A 22,270-nucleotide genomic window follows, 5' to 3' on the forward strand; every position below is an offset into this window, starting at 1 on the left:
CCAGACTCTCAGCTGTTAGAACGTAATATATGGTACAAAATTAAATACATTTGTTTTTTGGACTGTTGGTTGGACTTTCTCTACATTTTATGACATAAGTACGTTTATTAAAAGTGTAAAGTCACAGAAGTCTCGGTACACATTAAAAGTAATGTAATGTAATAAAAATAAAGACAGAGCAGAAACCAGTACTGAGGAATACAGGTTTGTTATCAGGGTTTTACTACACATTATATACTGTATATGATACATAATTAGTCTCATATTTCAAAGTTCAAGTGGCAGAAATTTTTATTATAATAATTATTACCTGATATGAAAGGTTGAAAGTCAACTAATCATTTCTACCTTCCTGCAACACCTATTTGCATAGATTATAATAAAACATTTTCTAATGACCCTTAAAGTGTTCAGGCCTGGGTGGCAACATTTTGGGAAACAAACACCTCTGATGGGAAATACTGACATCTTTGTCGCCGTCTCTCTCGGCTCACATGATCTGTGAAATGGAAACCCTCGCTGTCGTCCCCTGAGACGGACTCTCTGCCTCTGTCTCTGCAGTACTGAGTTACATGTAGACTACAACCACAATTCACCTAAAAGCTCACTGCTGTCCTGGCCCCTTTCCCTTCCACCTCATACATACTAAACATCTCATATAATAATGTTAGAGTGGTCAGAGTCCAGCTGATGAGCATTATCAGGTAAATCATACCTTCATTCAGTCATTAAATAACCTTTCAAATGAGTCTAAAGGATCTCAAACAAACAAAACACAAAAACAAAACAACAAAAGTAACAACATTTTGATATTTTGAACATGCAATTCAGCGGAAGAATATTCACATGTATTATGTATTGTTGTAGTATCTGTAGTATGTGACTGCTTTTCTATTAAAGTCCGTGTAAAGTAAGAATAAATATGTGTTCTGAGTTTGACATACACAGGAAAGTGTGTTGTTAACCACTCTGCCAAATTTGAATTAAAAAACCTTTCTGGGTCCAAACCTGCCGGCCAGCTGAGGCCCTTCTGTGTGGAGTTTGCATGTTCTCCCCGTGTCTGTGTGGGTTCTCCTGGGTTCTCCAGCTTCCTCCCACAGACCCCAAAAACAAGCATGCAGGTTAGGTTAATTGGTGACTCTAAATTGCCCGTAGGTGTGAATGTGTGCGTGAATGATTGTCCGTCTAATCTATGACAAAGCTAACATGCTGAAGTTTAGCAGGTATGTTTGTTTATTAGGATCTTGTTTAACTCAAGATTAATCACCCAAGAATCCATCAAATAATATATGTAACGGTATAATATTTATCATGTTCACCACCTTAGTTTGGTGTGCTAGCATGCCAACATTTGCTAATTAGCCCTAAATACAAAGTATGTAACGTGAATGTTATTAGTTTTTCAGGTATATGAGATTAAAGTTTGACCTGATGGTGGCACTAAAGGAAAGTGTGAGCATCACCAAAATCAGATGACCCATCCAATACTAGAGATATTTCAGTCTGAACCAAAGCAGTGGAACCAACACTGCTACACCGCTAGCTCAGCTAACAGCTAATCACATAACAGTGACTAGCGTGTCTGAGGCGAGCTGATCCATTCAGCAGGAGCGCATTAAAGACTTCCAGAGCTTTTGTTCCAACATCCTGGCCCCCACTTCTGGAAATGATTAATTCCCATGTGAGCTTTACAGTACAATACAATGCACAAGAGAGTTAGGAGAGTCGGAGCGGGAGGATAAATATGCAACCGGGGTCACCAACGGATTTGAACCCACAGTGTTAAGAACCAGGACATTCTCAGGTTTAATTGTGTTGGTACCACTTGCATTTATTACTGAATACACCAACAATGTACAGAAGAGTTGATCTCTGGAAACCAAAAAAAGAGAACAAACTGACTTGAGTACGTAACACTGATGTCAAATGCAGGTCACAATGTTTCTCTCTGCAGATAACATCAGAGTAAAACATAAAAGGGAGGTGATGAAGGCTGTTGTGACAGCTTCATTCAGGCAGTGCACCATTACTGTGTGACTGACATTGTGTTTTAATAGAGATTAAAGAAAGACAAGATATGTGAGCTTGATAAATTACCCAGGAGGAAATGTGTATAATATGTTGAATAAGGTATTATATTAATTTAAAACAGCACACACATGGTGTCTGAGAGCTTTAAACTCTGGTTTTGAGCAAAGAGAAGTATTTAAAGTATTTAAATGGGCCGGCTCTTTCTTTGTGCCGGTCATTCTGGATGCACATCTGTCAATATGAGCATAATGGATTGCCCCAGTTAAAGTTAACACAATGTAAACAAAAACTAAATGTTGTTGCTAGTAGTAGTGTACTGCTCACCATTAGCAGCACACTGGACCAAACTTTAAGGTTGATGATTGTCTGTTTCTTGCTGAGCTGTAGTTAACTTCTACCCCAAAATCATTACATCCACAGTCTTGTAGCTTCAACCCTTTACTAAAGAACCAGATATTAACAGGTAGTCTGATGATGATTTAACCAGAAGAGTTTCACGTTGACCCCATTGTGTGTAAAAATGGACATAGCCACCATGATGTCACTCATTGTGTTGTGGACTCCCATTCTGGAGCCTTTAGTTTATATTTTTACTGTTGCCTTCTTGGATTTTTGGAGCCAGAAGTGACCATATTGGTGATAATGCGTTCGCTAGTGAAAACCAGGCTTAAAACCAATAATACAACCAACTCCTTAAAGGGTCTTATGGTAAAACCAACTGCTGAACACGGGTGAGTTTTACAAAGATTTAACCTCAGAACAATTGTCATGGATGGTATAAGTGCACTGGTCCAATGAATAAGGCCACGTCTCATACTGATGTCTCCAGTTGTTTTTATTCTTATCTCTTATCTTCTCAAGACACCGTGAAAACTATAAAAATAACACAAAACACAACAAGTCAAAAAATATCTCTCTCTATCATCCACAGTCTCAAGTTTCTCTCATTACACAGGCCCAAGCATGGCAATAAAAGGCACACTAAATGTTTTTATAAAGAATTCCCACAAATGCCACACAAATATGACAATTGAAACCACAAAACAAAGCAAACAGTTACCGTGTGCGCCTCTTGAACCATGCAAATTACTTTCTGGCTGTATGTCTTCTTTGTAGCCACGTTGTCGTTCTCCGTTTACATCTCTTCTCACCCATAATGCAGCACACCTCCCCAAACACTGACCTATGACCTTAACTTTCAAAATAAAAGATGAAATCTGTCTCCGAGACAGTTACAGATGGGGAAATTAGCTTTAGAGACTAACACTAACTTTTGTAGCAGGCTTTAAACATGTTTATGCTTTAAAGTTAGACATTTTAACATCTATAGGGACTGACTTGCTTTTGGAGCCAGCCTCAAGTTCCATGTTGACTTCATTTTTGCAGCCCTGCAGGTTTCTGCTTGGTTGATCCAAACTGTAGAAGTACTCAAACTGTGAGTCACTTTTACCTTTAAAACCACTTCGTAACACTATTGTTTAAAAAATTACTACAAAGGTTGGTAAACCTGTCACAATCAGGTGTAGCGACAGTAACTAAGATCAATTTAGCAAGCACTGCCTCGAGTTTCACTATATTTACAGTAGTACCAAATTGTGTTTTCCTTTGAATTTGCAGCTACAGGTCCAGTTCCTTTCAAGGAAATTATTAGAAAAGCCTGGGACCTATAAAGTAAAGTGTTGCTGTATAATCTGCAGTTAATTTCCTGTATTAATGTCAGAAACAGAGAGCATTTGAAGGAGACTGAGAAGGATTCATCATCTCTGGCTCCGTTCCCTCGGGCCACATGACAAAATTAACAGTTGAATGGAGCAGATATCTGATCTAGTCTGTCCTAAATGGTTTTTCTGTGTTAATGGGGAGTGTTCACATTAAGTCCTCACACTTAAAACAATTTCTTAACAATACAAACGTCCTGCAAAAGATAACAAAGAAGAGGTTCGACAAAGAGATTACTTTACTCTTAATAAGCAAGAAGTGGAACAGGAAGGCACTTTATGTCCGTGACGGTCGTAAACATCCGTGAGGGCTTCATGTGAATGTGTGACTTAATGTTTATCCAGCAGGGTGAGGTGTAGACGCTCAGACCACAAGTCCTGTTTGACATCATCGGTTTGAATAACTAAATCGGCTGTGTGCAGAGCAAAGGGTGACAGTCATTGTAAAAGCATTTGGTTCACATATTGTCTATCTAAGTCATGAGGTAGGTGGAAGGAGAGAAAGTAGTCGCACTGGATGGACAACTTATACTAAATCAATTGTGATCTACTTATGATAAAGTAATGTGAAGCTGCTGCCAAACCTTTAGTTGGCATTGTGTCTGCATACTGAAATAGTAGGTCACAGCTTAATTTAAGTGGCACAGAATGAGTTCATATGAATAAAACATCTATTCAAAGTGACTGGATTGACACACTTTTTATTTTTCACCTTAGAAACATAAAGTGCAAAAGTACGAGCATTAAAGCAGAAAGACTGATTCATGCCTTTATCTCAAGCCGACTCGATTACTGTGATGCACTTTTTACTGAGAGACTTGAGATCATTCAAAACTCTGCAGCTCAGCTATTAACCAGAACCAAGAGGAGAGAACACATCAGTCCAGTTTTAGATTTCCTCCTCACATACACAACCTTTAACGGGCTAGGACCAAGCTACGTGGCTAACTCCATTATTAACTTAATTCATTATTGACTTTAACTAGTTTTTCTATCAATCATCTTCACACTGATGCACTACTGAACGTCTTTTAAAATGTTGTATTTTACTTGATTTTATATATTGTAGATATTATATTTTTTAAGCTGCTTTTACTATGTGTTTTTAAATGATGCTAACCCTCCTGTTGGCTTCCTGTTGACTGTGTAACTCTTGTCCTCCCAGGTCAAAATTGACCCGGTTTGGTTTGACTGTTGTATAATATGAAGTATAAGGTTTAAATTACCACCTTATTCTGTGTAAGACCTTTTGAGCCAACTTGTTTCCACAGTTTAATACATTTTTTTGGAGGGAAATTATGTTCAATGGGCCTCATTGATATGAAACTATACCTCATCGTTGAGTTAACGCTGGTCAAAATTGACCCGAGGACAACAGAAGGCATCACATTGCTTTATGCTCCTTTTATGTCCTTTTAATGTGAAGACTTGGTGTATATAATAAACATAAACAAATTAAGTTATTATCATTTTTATTATTTGTTCCAAACTTCAATGTCATTGAAAAGTTAAATTCCCTGAACTCATTAAAATATTTCAGTGTCATATTTGTAAGACAGTGAGTGGAAGTGGTTCTTCAGGTTTTGTTTAGTACCTTTGTTTTACACTTTTACGCATCTGTCAGCACTGCACTGCGTATGTTAACATCTTCTTCTTTAACCTTTCTGTCAGTGAAGCTCTTTCCATTGTTGACTTACTCTGCTCATTCAAACTAACTCTATTCAAACAAACACAGAACACGACTGGTACATTTCTTTCATGGGGAGAATCAACTGAACTCCTCCCAGTCACCAACTTCTAGTCAAAAACATATAATGTGTTATGGATTTTGGTTGCATTTCTACTATTTGAGAAACATCAGCAGCTGATTTAGAAACAGCTGATTCATCTGGCAGAAAATAAATAACTGTGAGTGACTTTATGAGGCATAGCGTCCTGTTTGCAGGTCTCATATTCACACATCACATGTTCGAGGTGAGTCAGCTGTCATGATGAGGGGAAGTCCCTTCATCAAGTCACAGTGACACAGACTCATAATGGAAAACAACTTCCAGGCTTATATAAATGAGTGTACAACAGTCAGAAGAACGAGCACACAGGACAAACATGTTAGGAAGAAAGAAAGAGAGAAAGAGAGAGGGAGGATTGGGAAAGCAGAGAGTGACTACAAAGAAAGGCCTGAGGCAGAAATGCTAAGAATACTATGATACAGGTGAGGGCAGGTTTATCCTGAGGGCAGCACAGCGGCAGTGCAGATTATTGTTTACTGCCTCCCTGCAACTTTACCATGAATGTACATTTCAGTCCTGGTGGTCTTAATAACCAATTTTCAATTAGCACATAAAAACAGTTTGCCTTCAAAGTTATTTTATTTTTATTTTCAATGTATTCTTTTTGTTTCCTGTCATCTGAAAGACCAGAGCTCATTGTTGTACTAATTTATAGGATTTTCTTTATTTTTCTTATTATCAACAATTTGTTTATATCCAACAATGAACTGATCTACTAACAAGTACTGTGTGTGTATCAAAGTGGCATATCTTATACCTCCGTTGTCATCCAAAAAGTTAACTATTAGACTCAGGTGTGCTACAGTTGAGAGATTACTAAAACATGCAGGACAGTAGCTCGACAGGAGCAGGGTTTTTTTTCTTATTTGTCTTATAAATCTATTTTATCCTTAAATGAATTAACAGGAATAAACTAAACCTAACTGCTGACCCCAGCCTTAATCTCATGTCTGGATAAATGATGACAAATCTGAATCGAAAAGCCAGCAGATTAACGTAAAGACCAGAACAATACAAAGAAAACATGCAGAGATTAAATGTGTCCTGTTGTATAAATCTATCACTCGAGCACAAAGTCAATAAAACAAGTTTAATAACGCTGTGAAAGAGGAAAAACCTCTTATTTATCGGATCAGTCAATAAAAACTATTACATAAGATCGGCCATGTCGGTACAGGTTTAATAAGGTTTTCCTGTGAAGCTATAACAGTAACAGCTCAGTTACTGACAGCAAAGAAAAGCAGTAAAGATAAGAAGGATTTATTTCCTTAACAAATCTGTCAGTTCGGAGGTTGCTTGATTTGGATGAAGATCAAAGGAAGAGACGTGTTGTGTTACCTCTAAAGTCTTTTATGCACAAAAGTACAGATAAGCTGATGTTGATTATCATAAAATAAATGCTATATGTTACAGATGTGCTCTGCCTAAAAGTGTGATAAAACAGTTCAATCTGAAGCCTCTGCTCTTTAATTATTCGTCCCCTCTTTAAATGAACCCAGGAGCAGCTTTAGTAAGAGCTGCAGCTGTAACTCAGAGTTTTCAGAGTCAAGTGTTTGAGTCACTTCATTCCTGCATAGTTTGACAGGTGAACTGGCATCAAACTGCATTGTTCTCCTTCTTTCGGCTGCACAGAAAAAGGTTGCATGAATACACAGCAGTCTTATATAAGTGCTTAAAGATCATTTGAAGATAAGCTTTGCCTCTGTCAGATGTTGCCTGGTCACACCCACATGCAACACCAAAGACAGTTATGACAAATTCAATCAATTTCAAGTGGATTCGCTGAAGAAGGTAAATCCATGCAAGGTTTTCGTGTAATGCTCAGTGAGAGCTGAGTGATTTGGCCAAAAAACATGACATTTGAATTTTTTTCAAGCAAAATACAGATTATCAAATACAGTTACTGTCTGCCAGAAACAGATTATTTGAGTGTCAGCTTCCAGTTTAAAGGACAAGTTCACAGTTTTTCAAGTGTGTCTTAAACCAACAGTCAGAAGCCCAAATGAACATGAAGTGTGTTTTTCTTGCTGTAGTGATTCCTCCTGTTCATACTGAGCATTAGACCCTTCATCATGTTTACAATGGAAGTGATGGACTTCCATTGTAAATGGATGGACTTCCAGGACTAAGTCCACAGCTCAACAGGAAACACTAAGAGGGAATCTGATGATAAACAGACTGTAAATGTGTCAGATATCACTTGATATGACTAACTCACACTGTTACCATAGTAACTATAATAACTATAGTAACTCACACTGATGAAGCTCAATAGAAGCTGATCAGAGAGTTTATAATGACTGTGTGGAAACACCGTGGATTTAATCCTCTATCACTTTACATTGAAAGCACATTTGAAGGAGATCTTTTAATAGTCAGTATGAAAAGGGGGAATGATTACAGAGAGGAAAACAGTAAAGATACTGTTCACATTGACACCTGACTGCTGGTTTAAGACTTGAAAATGTGTGATCAGTCCTTTAAGATGTGCACATATGAGCATGATTTATAGCATCAAAACCAGTTTGGCAGTTTAAATGAGCTCTACCTTCAGCAGCTATAACTATAAACTCATCAGTTGTTTTTAAACTTTGTTAAATGTGCTTCGTACATCAGCTGAGGTTATATAAGACTGAATATGAGGTGTGTCAGGTGCATTCGGACGTGCTTCATCAGGTATTTGCAATCTGACATTTCTCAGACTTCATATTGTTCCTAAATAACTAAAAAATCACCTAAATCCCCAAACAACAGTTAAACAGCTGCTCCACATAACAGTCTGCACGTGCATAGATATACACAGAGTTTTAATATAAATTTAGCATATTAAGGATGTTTTTTGGATAATTTTGGAGCAGCTCCAGTCTTTTCTTCCACCGGGTGCCTCTGTCACTCTGTTTTAAACTCAGTAGAGAAGCTGCTGCATCAGCATGTTTTCTGTTTCTGTGGAGCAGCTGCAGGCAAACAGCTCAGAGACGCTCCCTGTGTGATGAGCACAAAGTGAATTCATGTAAATTCAAGTTTAAACTAATCTTTAAAAATAACATTTTGGACAGGTATAGGAAGGATGAACAAAGAGGTGAACTGGAATAATATGATTTGGTACGTTTTGTGTTGTTTTTTTTGTTTTTTTGTTTTTTCTCTTGTGTTGTTTTAAATGGTTTTTCTGGCTTTGGTTCAGATTGGTGGACGTCTTTTAGGACAGGACAGCAGACAGTTATTTTAGCTTAGCATTAGACTGGAAAAGCTCATAGACTCTCACTAATTGACATGTTGTATCTCATTTATTAAATCTACATGAAACCCAAAGAGTAAAAACATCACGTAGTTTATTGGTGGTGTAAGTGTGTTTATGTGTTTCTGGGTCAAAGTGACTCAAAATGATGACGCAGTTCACAAATCCTGAATATTAGACCAGGATGCTGCATGTGCTTGTAAACAAACTGGACAAACTTTAACAGGTTCAAGAGAGTTTGTGTTCTTACAAGTGCTGCAATGCAAATGTGTGTGAGACGAACTGCCAGCAGAGGATCATCCTCCGGTGTTACCTGACAGATCAGGTAAAACCTGTCTTACACACACACACACACACACACACACACACACACACACACACACACACACACACACACACACACACACACACACACACACACACACACACACACACACACACACACACACACACACACACACACACACACACAGCTTTATATCCTTGTGAGGACACTTGTTGAAATAATGCATTCCCTGGCTTCTTACCCTGACCTTAACCATCACAGCTACATGCCTAAAGCCAATTTTGACATTCACCTAAAACCAAGTCTGAAGCCTTAAACAGCACTTCGAAGTTGTGAAGATCAAAACGTCCTCACAACGTTGTTTTTAAAACATGGTTCCCACAGAGATAGTAAGACATGTACACACACACACACACACACACAGCCTCCTGTTCAGTCTCTCTGTGTGTAACTCTATTCTGCTGATAAATGAGTACATTGTGTACAAGTTCCGGACAAGAGTGTGTGTGTTTGTGTGTGTGTGTGTGTCTGTGTGTGTGTGTGTGAGTGTGAGTGTGTGTGAGTGTGTGTGTGTGTGTGTGAGTGTGTCTGTGTTTGTGTGTGTACCTGTGTTTGTGTGTGTATGTGTGTGTTTGTGTGTGTGTGTGTGTGGGGGGGTGTGTGAGTGAGTGAGTGAGTGAGTGTGTGTGTGTGTGTGAGTGTGAGTGTGTGTTTGTGTGTGTATGTGTGTGTGTGTGAGTGTGAGTGTGTGTGTGTGTGTGTGTGTGTGAGTGTCTGTGTGTGAGTGTGTGAGTGTGTGTGTGTGTGTGTGTGTGTGTGTTATGGTATGTAGGATCTGTGCACACCTTAGCACAACAACAAACACTGGGACGTCATTGTGAAGTCAATAGACTCTGTTACATAATGACCAGCCGACTCTGCGTGTTGGCAGTCGACTCAGACTGGGAGAAGTGTGAACATGAGACACACTGATCTCTGTGTTTTGTCGGCTGGAAACAGGAAACATTTACAGACTGTGAAGGCAGCACAGATTTATAAAAAAGAGAGTAAAGAGTAAAGAGTAATTTATAAGAAACTGGACAGCAATCTACAGTTAGATATAAAGTTGTTCTCCCATTTTTAGAGTACAATACCACAACAACTAATACTAAATGCATTAACATGAAATTTGGTGCAGACGTTCATGTTCCCCAGAGGATGAATCCTGCTGAGTTTGGTGATCCTCTGACTTTTCCTCTAGCGCCACCATGAGGTCGAAAATTTGACTTATCTAGGGGAATATCTACTGAATGGATCGCTCCATGGTTCGATTCAACCAGCAAACTCCTTTCCTGATATATTAAATCCTGTCTATCTGGTTTAAACTTCCTGTCGTCCTCCCGGGTCAAATTGACCCCGTCTGTTTTGACTGTTCCTTCTTTCCTTCCTTCTGTCTGTCCTTCCTCCCTCCCTCCTTCTTTCCTTCCTTCCTTCCATCCTTCCTTCCTTCTTCCTCCCTTCCTTCCTTCCTTCCTCTATCCATTCCTTCCTTCCTCCCTCCTTCTCTCTTTCTTTCCATCTTCCTCCTTTCCTTCCTCCCTTCTATCCTTCCTTCTTCCATCCCTCCTTCCTTCTTTCCTCCCTTCCTTCCTCCTTTCCTTCCTTCTTTCCTCTGTCCTTCCTTCCTTCCTTCCTTCCTTCCTTCCTTCCTTCCTCTCTCTATCCATTCCTTCCTTCCTCCCTCCTTCTCTCTTTCTTTCCATCTTCCTCCTTTCCTTCCTCCCTTCTAGCCTTCCTTCCTCCATCCCTCCTTCCTTCTTTCCTCCCTTCCTTCCTCCTTTCCTTCCTTCTTTCCTCTGTCCTTCCTTCCTTCTTTCCTCTGTCCTTCCTTCCTTCCTTCTTCCTCTATCCCTTCTTTCCTCCTTTCCTTCCTTCTTCCTCCCTTCTTTCCTTCCTTCCTCCCTCCCTTGACTCAAGGACAACAGGAGGGTTAATGCTCCAGTAGATTTCATGTGTTCATTTATAAACACATTCATACTGCAAAACCTTTTCAATCTACTTAATGGTCGGCTAACTAATACTAATGTTTAGCTTAACTGAACTGGACCGGTGGGGAGGCTATTAACTCGTAACAGTTCGGGCGAGGTTATGAGTTTCATTTAAACCTTGTATTGAATCTCATTCGTGGACAAAAGCATCTTCCACATGAATAAATATAAACTGAGATGTTCCAAATGAACTCCTCTGTGATGTCTTTAGTTTGGAGCTGAAGTCTTTTCTTGTGTTTGAGCACAGACAGACGTTCACAGTCTCTCTCCACCCACAGCTGATGAAAGGTTACAGTTCATACCGCTGAGTGGGAGACTAAATATTGTCAAAAGACAATTTGTTCTCTTAGACAAAAGCAAAGGCCAAAATTAAAGGTTGAAATTATAATAAAGCCTCACAGAAGATCCTTTGTTGAGTCATCCAGAAACTTAAAAGAGACCGACTCAGCAAAATGTGTCTAAATTCATGAGCGTCACATTAATGTTTCCATCCACCTGTAATTATTTGTTATTTTCCATTTGTGCATAATGGAGCATTAAAAATAAGTTTTAGCACATGTCTGAGGTGGAGAATGTAATAAAGAGTGATGTAAACAGACGAATCATGTGACTGAAACATCTCCCAAACATATGAAACTAACAACGTCATGTTTCCATCTTGTTTTCCATCATCTGAGCTTTGACTCTTTTAATGATGTCATCGTGTTGTTTCTTCTTCTGCATCGGTTTAATGGCACTGATTGGAAAATTAGCGCCACCTGCTGTTTATCTTGATGAACCAACTCCAAACATTCAGTTAGACAGTGAATAGAAATATTTGAGTTTGAACCCTGCTGTTGTCCTCGGGTCAAATTTGACCCTTTTAAAAATGTTTTAATATCAGAAATATAGATTTCTTTCTGCCTGAAAATCACATGGATGGTTTCATACTACATTGTTTGCAGGTATAGTCATCAATACTTCTGTTGAATTGGGTGATTATTTGTACCTTTTTTATAAACACTGGTAATAAGTTGGAATGAAGTTGGCTAAAAAGGCTAAACACAGAATTGGGAGAATATTTATACTTACAACAGTCAAAATTGACCCAAGAGGACAAAAATCAGTGTTGCATCTCTCTCATAAGCTGAAACATAAGTCTAAAAAATAAATAAATAAACAAAATTAACTTTAGAATAATCCTCTGTGGATGGAGGTGTGGACTCTGCTTTAATGTGTTTTATTCATGTAGAGGGAAATATCTCATTACGCTAACCTAGTTAAAGTTATTTGGTCATTTAGTCGTTAGTTTAGTGACGTTATCGATTTAGTAATTTGAAGTTTAATGTTTTTTTTAGTGTCATATTCCATCATTCATTCTTCAATCTAGCGGTAAATATATAGACAACCCATCTTTATGTAACAACGTGTTTGTGGAGCAGCTGGTTTACATTCAGTGAAGCGTATTTCTGTACTTTACTGCGACTGATGGAGGCTGAGCTGTAAAAGTTATATAATGTGTGATGATGACGATGAAGAAATGAATTAATGGAAGGAAACTGAACTATTGGATCTCACTCCCAGTTTAAACTGTGGACAAAAATCAGCGAGGAAGAAAACTAAACAAGAAGAAGAGAATATAATAAACAGAGGACGGCATTAATACTCAAACTGCAGCTGAGCAGAAAACATGAAAACTGAGTTGTGTGGAAAAAATGATGCTGCGTTCAGGGACTGAGTCATGAGCTGCTTTATGAACACACGGTGCACCAGTCAGTGTGAACATCATTAGAATATTAAAGCAGTCTTTACACTGTGAGGAAACACTGCTCCACAGCTGTCATGTCATATAAAAACTGTATTTTAGACAAAGTTATATAATATTTTATAATGTCATTCAGCAGATGGTTGATTCAGAGCAGCTTCATGGACAGAGCTGTAATGGAGCTGCTAACTGAGGCTGTGTGGAAAACAACACCCATGACTCCTCCTGAAATAATATTAAGAATATTAATATAAAGAATATTAACCCTCGTGTCGTCCTCCCGGGTCAAATTGACCCTGTTTGTTTTTACTGTTCCTTCCTTCCTTCCTTCCTTCCTCTTTCCTTCCCTCATCCCTTCCTCCCTCACTCCTTCTCTCTTTCTTTCATCCCCCCTACCTTCCTCCCTTCCTTCTTTCCTCTGCCCTTCTTTCCATCCTTCCTTCCTCCTTTGCTTCCTTCTTTCCTCTGCCTTTCTTTCCATCCTTCCTTCCTCCTTTGCTTCCTTCTTTCCTCTGCCCTTCTTTCCATCCTTCCTTCCTCCTTTGCTTCCTTCTTTCATTCCTCCCTTCCATCCTTCCTTCCTCCCTCCCTTCCTTCCTCCCTCCCTCCCTTCCTTCCTCCCTTCCTTCCTTCCTTCCTCCCTTCCTTCCTTCCTCCCTTCCTTCCTTCCTTCCTTCCTTCCTTCCTTCCTTCCTTCTTCCTTCCTCCCTCCCTTCCTTCCTTCCTTCCTTCCTTGACTCAAGGACAACAGGAGGGTTAATAAAACTTTATTGAAGAAGGTTACAAAACAATTTACGACGACTATCTTACAGAGGAGTTCAGGTAGAGCGAGTCTGTGAGAGGAGAGACGTTCTGGGACAGTTTGTCTCTGGACAGTCTTTTTGTTTTTTGTTTTTTTATGTTTTGCACTATTTTATCTTTGCAGTTTTTTCTTTATCTTTGCAATATCTCAGTACAGTTTTGGTTTTTGGTACCTTGTCTTGTCTTCATGCACCTCATGCTGCCCGTCTTTGTCCACACTGCTTAAAAGTTAAATGCAGCACAATCAGCTCAATTCTCTCTTGCTGACAAAAATTGATTGATTGCAGATGAAAATGTTCCAACTAGCTCAGAGCCTGTAAGGACAGATCTCAGTGTGAGTCGGGGCTCTGAGAGCAATAAAAACTTTTTCAATTAGTTTTTTTTTTCTTTTTAGGTTTTGACATCTACACTGAGCAGTGATTCATGTGGAAATCTAAATTATGTCAGAACACCTGCACACCTGCTGATGATGTGATGTAAGCATGCACACACAATAAGCATTTTCTTTAAATCTGAATACACGTTAAATAATATTTAAAAAAGAAAGTATTAAGTAGAATAAATCAGTTTTTCAGCAGCCTGATGCTTGAGAGAGCTGCTTAATGACACAGAAAGAAGTTTGTCTCTGAAGACGTACTCTGGGTGTGAAGGTTGGCAGGTTGAGCTGAGGAGAAGGCCTGCAGGGAGGGCATGAACATGAACACCTGCTGCAGGGTTTAAACATGCTGCAGAGCAAACGCCAGTAGTAACAAGACTGCAGTCATGCTAGGGAACATGCATATCTGTACCAAAGCTGATGGAAACCTATGATGGACCCACTGTCATTAAATGGCTACAAATGGATGCATGTAGGAGAGAACATTAATAGGGCTGCAATTAACGATTATTGTCTTTATAGATATGTCTGCTGATAATTTTATCGATCAATCAATCAGTTGTTTGGTCTGTTAGAAAACTGCTTTGACTGTCTTTATTAAGATATGAACTTTATATTCACATTTAAGAAGCTAGAATCAGAAAATTTGGACTTTTCTTTTTTTGATGAAACCTTAAACTTAAAAAAACTGAAGAATGCAGCATGTAATAACAGATTCAGGCAGACGAAGAAGAAGAGGATGTTTTGAAAAACTAAAGAAGATAAAACAGAAAGACGGAGAGGAAATCATGTGCAGGGAGACAGAAACATATTATGTCACCTGCAGGATGTTTGTTCCTGCAGGCTCAGAAACAGAAAGTCTGCCAACAGTTTTCTCAGCAGAACACCAACGGCTGCTTTCTGTTTTCAGAGAGAGTGATACCTTTGTGTGTGTGTGTGTGTGTGTGTGTGCGTCTTACCAGTGTGTGAACTGAAGCAGAAATGTTCTTATTTATTAACAGCTGAAGTGTGAGATAACTCAGGTTCACACAAGTTAAAGCATCTATTTTATTGTTTTGATGTTTTAAAATGTTTTACTCTAACATTTAATAAACTTTGTCTTTTATTCTCTCTTATTTTTATTTATTTATTCATCTTTGTTTTCTTATTTAATTTATTTAAAATTTTCTAAATATTTTATTATCCTTATTTATCATGCGTGCATTGGTCTCATTTTTTGTCTTTTAATTTATTCTCATAATTTTTATTCCTTTTCTTCATGTTGTCACTTGTCTTATTATCAGCTTGTCAATCAACTGTGAAGCAACATGAACCTGAATGAAAGCTGTTATAGAAATACATTTTGACCAGATGGTGGCGACAGAAGAAGTCGGGAGATCACCAGTCTGTAGGATTCATCCTCTGAAGAACATGAATATCCGTATAAAAGTTTGTCCCTATTCATCCAACAAATGTCGAGATATTTCAGCCTGGATCATTTCCCTCCACACTGTGACACTGTTACTGTGGCTGAGAAGTCATGTCTGCTGTGACTTCACTAAGTTTGCATTCAGAGCTAAAAAGCTTTTGTCCCAGTAGGAGATGCTTTCTCCGTTAATGTGTCAGGATCTAAACTGGGTCCCTAACCAGGTTTCATTATGGAGGCTCCCAGTGTGACAGCCAGCTGCTGACATCTGGGTCACACAGAAGATTTAACCTCTCGCAGTCTTCTCTGTCTCCGTATGACACCAGTTAGTCAGCCAGAGACATCATCGTGTCATGTGTATAAACAACTAGATGATTAATGTTAGAGTGTGTGTGTGTGTGTGTGTGTGTGTGTGTGTGTGTGTGTGTGTGTGTATTCAGTAGAAGAACATTTGTTGGTGCTCTGATGGTATTAAACTTGATCTTGGTTAAAAGCAGGAAGAACTGGGAGGCCTATCAGATCAAAACACCCATATTTAATGTCACACACCAGGATCCATACACACATACACACACACACACACACACACACAGACACACTTTGGAAAAACTGGTTTCTTTATGAATGGATACAACAGTCGGCCAGTTAACTCACTAACTGTCCTTCTTTCACCACTTTAGAGCCGAAACACACAGAATAGAAACACAATAAAAGTAAAAATGACTGTGAACCTGAAACCAGTACGATGTTAACCTCTTAAAACACGCTGTTCCGTTAAAGGGACGGGACGGATGTTAGGAGGTAGCCACACGTTCTTCTGGATGTTTTAAACACCAACCCTTAAACATGTATATTCATGCCGTACATTGTTGGAAAGCTTAGATTCTCCTGATTCATTCAAGACCACTCACGACTTATATGGTTGCTCACAGCCGTAATAGTATTAGTGATTAGCTCGGCTAGCCACTCAGCTAAAGTAAGCTAACAGCTATAATGCTACATACCTTCAAAGTCTTCCCTTTATCCACAACGATCATCTTATGACTCAGGACTTTCTGTACAGCTCGCCAAGTATCCATTCTTGTGAAATATGAAATCCGTTTCCATAAAACCGAAATACTTTCCTCAATATGTCAACATGGATTTAGTCCAACACGTAACGTAATAACACAAATAACAAACTACATACGGTCCGTTTACGTCATTTCCTGACCTGCACGTCCATCTCAGAGTACACGTGACTAGATGTTTACGACCGTGAGCCTCTCCTGCTTCGACACCACTCACCAGCCAATCGGTGTTTAGGATTAGGCAGTACATGTCTCCAAAGCCAATGAGGACATGTGACCGACAACAATGACGACATGGCTTTGATTGACAGCTGTTCTAGCCAATGGAAATATTTGGTGAAATGAAGTTGATAACCTTTTAGCCAATAGTCAGAGGTTTCCAACGGTGTATGACACTAAGCTATTATGTTTGACTGTCCATAAACAAACTCCAAGCGTAACCGGCGTGCGCCCGGTGCGTAAAAGAGTTGAACCATATATCATTACGCACTCGGCATTTTGGTACACGGTTGGTTCTTCTTCGACTTGACATATGACTTATACCAAAATAAACAGATAGATAGATAGATAGATATGGCCAAACAAAAGAAATATGGTTATATGTAATAATAATAATAATAATAATAATAATAATAATAATAATAATAATATGGCGTCAGCTTTCATTAGAGACCAAGATTTTGATTGTAGGCAAAGGGGTTGTGAAGTTATAGGTGTTTGATTGTGGTTATACAGCTTTGGTAACCAAGTGTCCATTTGGAGTCTCCAAAAAGGACCTGAGGAAAACGCATGGACATACCTGTTGAAAAATAACTCTGAAAAATTCATCTTTTGGTCTTTTGACTCCAAATGTGGACTGCATGAAGCCAAGACCTGTGGCTGTGGCCTCATTGTGTCTATATCCTGCTGAGAGGTCCCTGAATGTCTGTACACATGTCATTGTAAAGGCAAACCTATGGGCGAGTAAACAACCCCATTATTGTAACCTCTGCCACTCTTTGTCAGTAAGTCACAGAATCACACAGACACTTTTACAAGAATCCTGAGAGTGTTTCCTTTCCAATGATACCAGACACATCTCTGAGTCTCAAACTATGTGGGATCTGTGCTGCTCACAACTTGGGCATGTCGTTTAGGCTAACAACATAAAATATAGGGGCGTATGTTAAGTGGTTAAACTATGTTGTGGGAATGTCTGCTTCGATGCTTCTTAATGGGAATCCTGTTTGTTTTGCAGACTGAGCTTCTACCTGATGACAGATAAGAGAGAGAACATTTTTACACTCACACCCTGAGGGATGAATGTTTGTAATAAATATCAGCAGCTGTCAAAACATTTCTCTAAAACTCATAAAATGTCGACCTCATGGTTTCCTTCGAGCTGAGCTGCTAGTGAGGTTAAAACAGTCCTTTAACCTTTCAAATGTTTTAGTCAGTGAAACAAGTTTGTGGCGCCGTAGAATACCAGATTCTGTGAGGTTGAAACTCTGTCAATGATACTAAAACATCAGAATTACAGACTCAACCTCCTGCGACCCTGCATCATTACATTTTGGGTTTGCTGGACCTTGCTGAACTTTGACCTGTTGTCCTCATTCATACATGTTTTTTTTGTTCCACCTAGTGGTAGCAAAAGCACATTACGGCCTAAAAATCAGTGTAAAAACCACATGACAGGCACCTTGGCCGAGTCAATCAACAGCTGGTTTATTTATGCTTAATAAAGTTTGTAGTTTGATATGCTGTACAAGTTTGACTAATTTTAGCAACAGCAACAAGCTATGATCAGGAAGTACTTGTTTGAGGACATTGTTTTATACACTGGTGAATTAATTGTGTTATACAGTAAAATAAACCCATTGTCCACACATGAGGACATTGTTAAATTAAAAAACTACTTCCTGTTCAAAGATCATGCTTAGTTTTTGTACTTATCAGGTCCGACTCATTCCAAATATCTAGGAGAGATTCATGGCAAACAAAAGCTCAGGTCTCAGGAGGTTAATGAGGACATGAAGTTACATTCAACGGTCTCACAGGCTGCAGCATATCTAATTCATCTTTTCTGCTACTTTCAGCTCTTATAAATAAAGTTTGGGTCACCTGTCAACAGAAACATTAAGTAGTATAAACTTGTTTATTTTGAGTTCCAGTGATTTAATATATGACAGAATTAGCTGCATCTACTGGACTGAACTTATATATAGAGAACATGATATTCATAAGTATCATAAGTATAAATAATCACCTGAAATTAAGATCTGATGTGTTTCCAACCGGTCCAGGCAGATGTTCTCCCACTCTGAGTCTGGTTCTGAGGGTTCTTCCTGTTAAAATTTAGTTTTTTCTTGCCACTGTTGCCAAGTGTTGCTCATGTGGGAATGTTGGGTCTCTTCAAAAGTAAAACCTGAAGACTTGACTGACTTTGTTGTGATTTGGCGCTATACAAATAAAGATTGATTGATTGTTTCTGTTAGAATGAACCTTTTAAATCTATATAGGTTCATGTTGCACCACCATGTTTCTACAGTAGCCTAGAACAGTCAAACCAAACTGGATGTACAGAAGGCCTTTCAGGGTGTTTCATGACTCACTGCTAGATGCCACTAAATCTTACACATTGTTCCTTTTAAAGCATGAAGACAGACAACAAAGAGGTGGGAGAAAAGTAAAGAAGAGGAGCAGAGAGGCTGAGCGATGTGAGGATAAATGGGTGGGAAAGAACAGATCCACTGTCGACTTTGTGTTTTACTGAACATGAAAACAAAGAATCTGCTCTCTGACAGCTCGACATGTGACGAAAGAGATGACTCAGTCCGACCGTTTCCTCTTCAGAGAGGAGCTTTGATGTCCTGAGACCCTGATGAAGGTCGGAGGTTTTTTTCCACTGACTGAAAATTACAGTCACACACACAGAGACAGAGACAGAGACAGAGACAGAGACAGAGAGAGAGAGAGAGAGAGATTTTTTTCTTTACGTCATTTTCATACGTTGAGCTCCAGACTTTGGAAAAATGTTTCCATGAGTTACAAAGAACAGATTGTCACATTTAAACTGAGCAGACTCAGTGTTGTTATTAATGTTTCTACACTCTGTTAACTCACTCTACATCTGTCCTTGTCCTTACTGTTTAAGCCCAGGAACATTACACACTTGTATATACTATCAGGCATGTGTGTTCATTACAGATTTATATCATTTCTGATTATTTTACACAGAGGTTGTTTATTGTATATTTTATCTTATTTTATCACTCTCACCATTACGTGTCTACTGTTTGCCAGTTTTTGAAGGGGGATCAATAGATATCTTACCTCATTTTAGTTTAAGGGTCACATGTCCAAGTTTGATCTCAAGTGGGCCAAACCAGTAAAACCATTGCACAAAAACCTATAATTATATATAACAGGTATTATCACTTTACTATAAGAAACCTTCTATTTACAAAACAGATGAACAACCTGAGATGTCTCAAGACAAAATTAGTGAATTTCAACAATCTCAGCCTGAGCAGCTGTGTTTGAACCTGGATCACAGTTTAGTTTCATTGATCACAGAAAAAGCTTGTTCACAAAAGATAAGTCGTCCCAAACATGCACAAACATTTTTGCAGCCAGGTCTGTTAATCTGGGGTTACCATGGTAACAGATACTGATAAACTGTGCCCAAACCCACCAAGGTGAATTAGTCTTATATCTGAATCAAGTCAGTTATCTTAAGTTATTGACTGTAAAAATAAGTGAGAATAACATTAGAGGTACATTTTACTACTTTACTACTTTTCTGTAATATTTATACTTTGCAAAGTTATTCAGTGGGCCGTATGTTTGACACCACTGTTCTACATGTTTTATTTTTCCTTCCTGAATTAACACAACCTGTAACTTTTACACTCAAACTCGTGTTACACACTGAATGCAGAAACTGGTGATCCAGGTGCAAGATGATTTTATTTATACTGAGACATACTGCAACAAAACGCTGCTGCTACTGTGACTGTCTTTGATGTGACTGAGCAGACTTCCCTTAAAGAAGGATATCAGCGGCAGTCATTCAGATAACAAGGCTGCTACCGCCATCTACTGGTGAAAAAGTAGTATAACTGTAATCAGCAAGTTAATAACAGAAACTAATATAAACACAATTCTGGAAACAACCTTAACTCATGAAATGTCCAGCACAGTACACATTGTACCATGAAACTCAGTTATATTATCATTACACCAATATTCCTCTCAACATACGGCCTCTGTTTCTTATTTTTATTTCTTATTGTTCATATTGCTTGTTTTTACAACTTATTTATGGTTCTTTATTTTTTTATTTATGCTCTTTGTATTTTTGCTGCTTTAATTCTGTAAATGTCCCCATCATGAGACTAATAAAGGATTATTTTATCTTATTTATGTCACAGAGGCCAATTTTCTATAAAACAAGTAAGTTTAATACTTTAGTTGATAATATATGATCATTAATGCAGGAGTTTCATTTCATGTCTGAGTCACTTTACACCATAGACTGTATTTTTTTTTTTTTTTTTTTTAATTTATCTCACAAAATGGATATCGACAAACAAAGAGTGGGGGGGGGGGTTACATGCAAAAGTCAGATATCAAATTGATTGGAAAGTTACTTAAGACAACAAAAACATAGCGTGCAGGATAAAAAAAAACAGAATACATGTCTGATAGGCCACATTGGTTCAAAAACATGGAAACAAACAAAATACTTGTTGAGTTCTTAAGGCTTTTTTGTTTTCAGACTGGCTGATTGTATTAATGTATTGCCTGATTTCCCCTTCAAGACGGTAAATGCATGGTATTTGATTATTGAATTTCCTGTTATGGATGTGAGTTTTGGCTAGAAATAATATTAAATTAATTATGTAGTATTGGTCTGCCTGGGGTAGTGGGGTTAATGGAAAACCAAACAATACATTTTGATAATCCAGAACACAGTTTTTTTCAATATGTTGATGGATAAGAGTAGTGACATTTCTCCAAAAAATCTGCAGGTGGGGACATGGTCCTGGTCATGTCCCCACCATAGACTGTATATAAGAACATGTGTTTGTGTCCGTTAATCTTGGTTTGTGGTTTTACTCGCGCAGAGAATCAAACTAAACACTCCTGCTCTTAGTTTCTGATCATTTTCTCCACTAACCTATCTGAACAAACTGTGACATATGGCGTCAGAATTGGGACTTTAAGATTTAGATATATCTGAGTAGAAATTAATATGAATATGACCGGATTTATAAATGTATATATAATTAATATAAATATATGACCGGATTTATAAATGTATATATAATTAATATAAATATAAAAATGGGACACACAAATAAATGTATATATGTATATAAATATACATACATTTGTTAATATATTGTCGAGATTTGAGAATAAATATGCTTGACTTTGTGTGTGCAGTCTGGCAGTCTGCATTTGTGTATTCATTGTTCGCATTTGTGGATCTATTTTATGCTCTCGTGTCCATGGCGTCATTTTGACACACTTCTACCGTGCTGCAAGATCCACAAACAAATGCATGCCGATTTGAATGTGAACAAGGGCAAAGCCCTCAATTCACGGAATATCCACCAGATGGCAGTGTGCAGGCCGGGCAATGGCATTCCCTAGCAGTTCAAGACAGAGGCTTTGTCCGAGGGTCCGTAAACACACCTCGAGAAAAGTAGCAACAGCGTATGTGTAGAGTGTAATCTAGTGTAGTTGGCGTTGGCTACGGCCCACGGTAGCCTGTGTCGGAAATGTCGGAAGCAAAAA

This window comes from Scomber japonicus, chromosome 3, assembly GCF_027409825.1.
Source record: "Scomber japonicus isolate fScoJap1 chromosome 3, fScoJap1.pri, whole genome shotgun sequence".
Lineage (NCBI taxonomy): Eukaryota > Metazoa > Chordata > Actinopteri > Scombriformes > Scombridae > Scomber > Scomber japonicus.